The sequence below is a fragment of the Sapajus apella genome, unplaced genomic scaffold, assembly GCF_009761245.1.
Source record: "Sapajus apella isolate SASKATOON/1434 unplaced genomic scaffold, GSC_monkey_1.0 scaffold53, whole genome shotgun sequence".
NCBI classification, from domain to species: Eukaryota; Metazoa; Chordata; class Mammalia; order Primates; family Cebidae; genus Sapajus; species Sapajus apella.
This window is the reverse complement of record NW_022436993.1, coordinates 11,302,830-11,308,829: the sequence shown is the minus strand read 5'-3', so window position 1 is coordinate 11,308,829 and position 6,000 is coordinate 11,302,830. Positions and strand designations below refer to the sequence as shown.

Sequence of the window (6,000 nt, the reverse complement as noted above, 5' to 3'; positions counted from 1 at the left end):
AAAAAAAAAAAGTGTAAAGCTGTTAATATTAGAAGACAAATATTAGTGCCCAAGAAAATCAGGAGGTAACAGACTTCAACAGGTTTTGTGGTACCTCTTCCCTATGTCACTGTTATTGTTCCATAATTAAATGGTTCTCTCAAGACATCAGGTGACCTAAGCCTTTATGCTGCTGAGTTGCCCACACTTTTTTTAAGTCCAAAACCTAGAAGGTGGTCACTGTTTCTTTTTCCTTTTCAGGTAGGTATTGCTCCGAGGACTGTAACAAGGGGATTTTCCTGAGCTTAAACACTTGGCAGCCAACTCCAGAACACTAAAGACCAGGGTCAGGAAGAGAAAAGAAAATGAAAATTTGGAAATATGAAATCACAATTCACAAAAACACATGGTTTCCTTTAGTATGTATGGCTTGGCAAAGGGGAACTGGATTAATAAATTCTGGTAATACAGTAAGGACAAAATAAATGTAAGAGAGACAGAAGTAAATGGAGAATAACAACATGAACGCATGCTCCTTTGAGTAGAAAGTAATTTTTCTGCTTTGTCACTCAAACAGCTGGCAGACCTGACATCACCCTGCCTCTAACTCCATGCTCTTTTGGAAAACTTTCTTGGGGCTCAGATTCGGAGTCTAACACTATTTTCCACTTAGTGGATCAGAGCTCCTTGAGAAGAGCCCATTCTTTGCTGAGCAACAGAATTAGAGGCTGAGTCTAGAGCTAATAAAATGAAGAAAAAGAAGGGACCATGAAGAAAGCTTGGGAAAGACTGTCCTGGCCAATCTGATTACAGTCATTTGGTATATGATGAGCCAAGAAAGGCCAGGAGTCCATCCTGAAGTCCAAAAGAGAGGCATAACATTAACTGTTCTAGAGAAAGGTCATACCCTTTAATATGCATTAACAGACTGAAGCCCAGTTACAAAACAACACAGGTTGATCCCTGTATTAGTCCATTTTCACACTATCATGAAGAAATAACGGAGACTGAGTAATTTTATAAAGAAAAAGAGGTTTAATGGACTCACAGTTCAACGTGGCTGGAAAGGCTTCACAATCATGGCAGAAGGGGAAGAAGGAGCAAAGGCACATCTTACATGGCAGCAGGCAAGAAGCTTGTGCAGGGGAACTGCGCATTATAAAACCATCAGATCTCCTGAGAGTTATTCACTATCACGAGAACAGCAGCAGAAAAACCCATCCCTATGATTCAATGATCTCCCACCAGGTTCTTCCCACAACATGTGGGGATTATGGAAGCTACAATTCAAGACTTGGATGGGGACACAGCCAAACCATATCAATCCTTTATCCAGAATTCTTGGGACCAGAAGCATTTTTGGATTTCAGATTTTTTTTTCAGACTTTGAAATAAAAAGTATCTCTAGTCTGAAAATCCAAAATGCTCCAAAGAGCACTTCCTTTGAGTGTCATGTCAGCACTCAAAAAGTTTCAAATGTGGTGCATCAGATTCTGGATTTTTGGATTAGGGATACTCAACCTATAGAACTGTGTTACACATCCACTGTGGGCCGCAGTTGTACAGGTTGAGTATCCCTAATCCAAAATCAGAGGGTGTATCCAGCAGAAAGATAGATTTGTACTTGTCATACCAGAACCATCCAGGTAAGTGGCTGGTTAAAAAATGAGAATCAGGGAGAACTGCAGGAACGCAGCCTTGAGGGACTAAGGAGCTGGCAGTACGAATACTGTTAGGCACCCTTGAATGCTGCATGTGCCTGCAACCCTAGTATGAGGATGAGGCCCTGTAGGAGGCTGAATTTGATTCAAGAACCAGAAAAGTCAAATGGTCATGTACATTCCTCTAAGCTTCACACACTGGCTTCCCTTTCAAGGTATCAACATACATTTAACATTTCCTTATTTTCTTCACAGATGCTACTCAAAGCAACATGGAAATGAGACAATATCCTTTTAAATTGGCCAGAACTTGATTTCTGGGTCTGTTACCAGTTGTTTTCCTTCACGGATGACTGTTTTCTTGTCTGAAAGCAGAGGCAAATACCTGTACCTCATGAAATCATGAGACCATAGGAGATGAATTCTTAAAGAACCCACCAGGGCCTGGATGTGCATGGCAGGAACCTAGCAGAATTCAAAGAATGTTAATTCTCTCTCCTTAGTGTAATTGAGGCAAATGGTCTCATACACTAATCTACATGAAGAGAATAAAAATGGGGGTAGGAAGTTGGGAGTAGCTGACTTTATAATGCATGTTCTGAATTTTTTGAGAAAAAGACACTCAATACTTTTAGTACAGAAACCACAGTAAACCCAAGTCGCCTTGTATCATGGGTGCATACAGTGGTCTAAAAGGAACATTTTCCCCATGTGCAGTTCTTTTCTAACCATGTTCCAAAAATTATAAAGAATATTTTTACTTTAGGGCCAGTTTTTTTTCTTGTTGCCCTGTCTCAACTAAACTTAGAAAAACGAAGCACAGGCTGTCTTCAGAATATAGTTCCAAGATTTTAAGTATTTCAAAACAAAAACTTTTATTGACAACATTTACATTTCTTAGGAATTATCTAGAATTTCGCACCAAAATAAATTTGTTAGTTGCAAGACACATTCTATTAAAAGATCATACCACTCACACAGTTTCTATTGGGAATGCACAAGAACAGATTAAACATGCTCATAATCCCACATAAACAGTCTGAAACACACACGTCATCTGAGTTGACAGCTAAAAAAAAATTAAGGAGAGAAGAAACACACACAAAAAATCCTTGCCTCATATATAGGAATCCAAAGCCCATTTCCAGCCTTTAAGACAGAATCAATTCTTTCAAGATCCATTCTTCCTTATTTCAAACCCTCATGCCCTTTCAAAAATAGAAAAGCCTATCTCTCACTTGAAGTTTTAGGTGGGAAAATACCCCTAAAAAACAAAACAAACTCAAGGCAGAAATCCATTTTCCTTCCTTTTCTTTATTTTTTCTCTTTTGTTAGAGCTTCATGAATGACCATCTTTTCCCATTTGATTCTCAAGGAAAAACAGACCGCCACAGATTCTTCCAAGAATACAGGAAAGCCTAATGTTATCTGACAGGTGTTATAAACTGTGCAAGATTGCACAATGCGTAAGCCAAGAAATGGGATGGTCAATGCATTAAGCAGGAAATCTTCTCTCAAGCTATCATTCAAATCGTCTCTTTGCAAGATTCAGGAACTCATTTTAAGAGGTGGTACCACCTTGAAAGTTTTTAGTGTACCCTGATCAAAAAAGTGGAGTTCCACACAATCTAGGCAAATGAATGAAAATGGGAGATAGTGTAGACAACACCAGTGACAAAGCCACATTCTTTGCAGTTTCTTCCTTTATACCTTCATGGAGAAGTAGAAACTTCTAGCTGGGGAGTATTTTCTTTAAGAAATAATCTTTTAAATAGTGAATAAATGTAAAAATAAGACATTCAATAGGTCCAAAGAATAAAGAGTGAAGAGGATACGCCCACTCCTCCCTGCCTCTTGCCATCCAGTTTCTTTCCCTACAGATAACTACCATTACTATCCTTCAGAAATATTCCAGCCATTTACAAGCACTATCACACACTCTACATGCCCCATGGACTATTCCATCAATGGACAAAAAGAAAACAGACAAACAAACCTCGGATCCCTCAGATGTCAGTGAAAAAAAAAAAAAAGTCTCGCTTTCAGACATAATTAGTTTATTTGTTAAGGAAATGTTTTATTTGCACCTTAAGAGTAGTGTGGTAAAAAGATCTATAAAAATAATGAAGGAACACAGGGAAAGCATAATCTAAACTGCATATTGGATACTGAGAACACATTTTAATGTTTCAAGTGCTGTTTATTATCTATCAACAAAACAATGAACTATATAAACTTGGTACATTCCAGATCCCAGAATGGTGTTACCGTTCAGAAATAAGGGTGACCTGTCAGGTTACATAAGACATTGGAGGCATGTGATGTGCAAAGCCCAGTCAAGAAGGAATCTTGCTTTCAAAAAGGTCCCAGTCTTTTATGGGAGAAAACACACACTTAACAACTAAAATATAGGTAGTATTCACACAAATAAATATTGAGTGAGAAACTTACATACAGTGCATGCAAGGCATATAATGTCTGGCACCTTGGAAATCAGTGATAGCCATTATTATTATTATTATTATTAAAATTGCTACTAATAAAAGTAAAGGCCCTAAAGAAAGATGATAAAAGGAACGAGAGTTGATGGGCAGTAGGGAAATCTTCCAAGAAAAGGTCTCTGAGGAAGCGATATTTAACCTGAGACGTGAAGAATAACTGGGTACTCAATAAGTAAAGATGGCAAGAAAGAACATTCCAGACAGGGAAGATGCTGGCACATGTGAACGTGAGGTGGAAAGCAGGTTGTAAATCTGCTGGGATGCAACCTGGCCTTGTCTCTCTGGGTCGGTTTCCAGTAGCTCCATCTGAAGGCTCTCTATTGCCAGCTCAGCTCCCACGTGACTTAGCACCACCATCCTTCTGCCCTAGAGGATACTGCAATGTGGGAACACTCAGGCTGGGAGAGGGTGATGGAAAAACTCTTCTCCCAACATGCTCATCTGGCACAATAAAGACCCAAGTCTTTGTTTTTTTTTTTTTAAGTGAGAGGAAGTCTTACTCTGTTGCCCAGGCTGGAGTGCAGTGCTGCAATCTTGACTCACTGCAATTTCGGCCTCCTGGGTTCAAGAGATTTTCCAGCCTCAGCCTCTAGAGTAGCTGGGACAAGAGACACACACCACCACACCTGGCTAATTTTTGTATTTTTAGTCAAGATGAGGTTTCACCATGTTGGCCAGGCTGATTTCAAACTCCTAGCCTCAAGTGATCTGCACGCCTTGGCCTCCAAAGTGCTGGGATTACAGATGTGAGCCACTGCACCCAGCCAAAAACTGGATTTTTAAGAAATCTTGTCTTTTATTACATCTTTTTAAGGGGATGTCATCGACAGTGCCGAGCATATAGCAGACACAGGCCTGTGCCTCACAAGAGAATGTACACGTAGAGCCTGGACATAAGAAAGGAAATATGAACACCATTTCTCCATGACATTCCAAAGAGCTCAAGTTTAAAAAAATAAGAAAGGAAAGAAAATAAAAAACAGGGACTGTATTAGTTCATTCTTGCATTCCTATGAAGAAATACCTGAGACTGGATAATTCATAAAGAAAACAAGTTCAAAAGTTCAACTGGTTCATGGTTCTGCAGGCTGTACAGGAAGCATGGTGCTGGCATCTGCTTGCTTCTAGGGAAGCCTTGGGAAGTTTACAAACATGGCAGAAGAAGAGGTAGGTACAGGCATGTCATGTGGCAAAAGCAGGAGCAAGAGAGGGAAGGGGAAGGAGTTAGGGAGGTGGCACACACTTTTAAACAACCAGATCTTGGCCAGGTGTGGTGGCTCACACCTGTAATCCCAGCACTTTGGGAGGCCAAGGCGGGTGGATCACAAGGTTAGATCGAAACCATACCAGTCAACATGGTGAAACCCCGTCTCTACTAAAAATATGAAAATCAGCTGGGCGTGGTGGCACGCGCCTGTAATACCAGCTACTCTGGAGGCTGAAGCAGGAGAAGTGCTTGAACTAGGGAGTAAGAGGTTGCAGTGAACTGAGATCGCACCATTGCACTCCAGCATGTCGACAGAGTGAGACTCCATCTCAGGAAAACAAACAAACAAACAAAAAACAAAAAGCAGATCTTGTGTGAACTCAGAGCGAGAGCCTACACATCACCAAAAGGATGTCAAAAGCCATTCATGAGGGATCTACCCCCATTATCCAAACTCCTCCCACCAGGCCTCACCTCCAACACTTGGGATTGCATTTCAACATGAGATTTGGGTGGGGACAAATATTCAAACTATGTCAGGAAAAAACAAAACAACAAAACAAAGAGCTCAAATTTAACACCTCATCCCTGAGCGAAAGGGCTCAGCTCAGTAACCCTTAATCTTGGATGATAACTGTAATAAAATCCAGAA

The 6,000-nt window shown here is 40.3% G+C and overlaps 1 protein-coding gene across 2 annotated transcripts in view; it reads right to left on the bottom strand.

Moving 5' to 3' along the window:
* RSU1 (Ras suppressor protein 1) overlaps nt 1-6,000 on the bottom strand; it is a 225,802-nt gene that overhangs the window by 88,694 nt on the left and 131,108 nt on the right. The gene's annotated exons all lie outside the window — the stretch shown is intronic.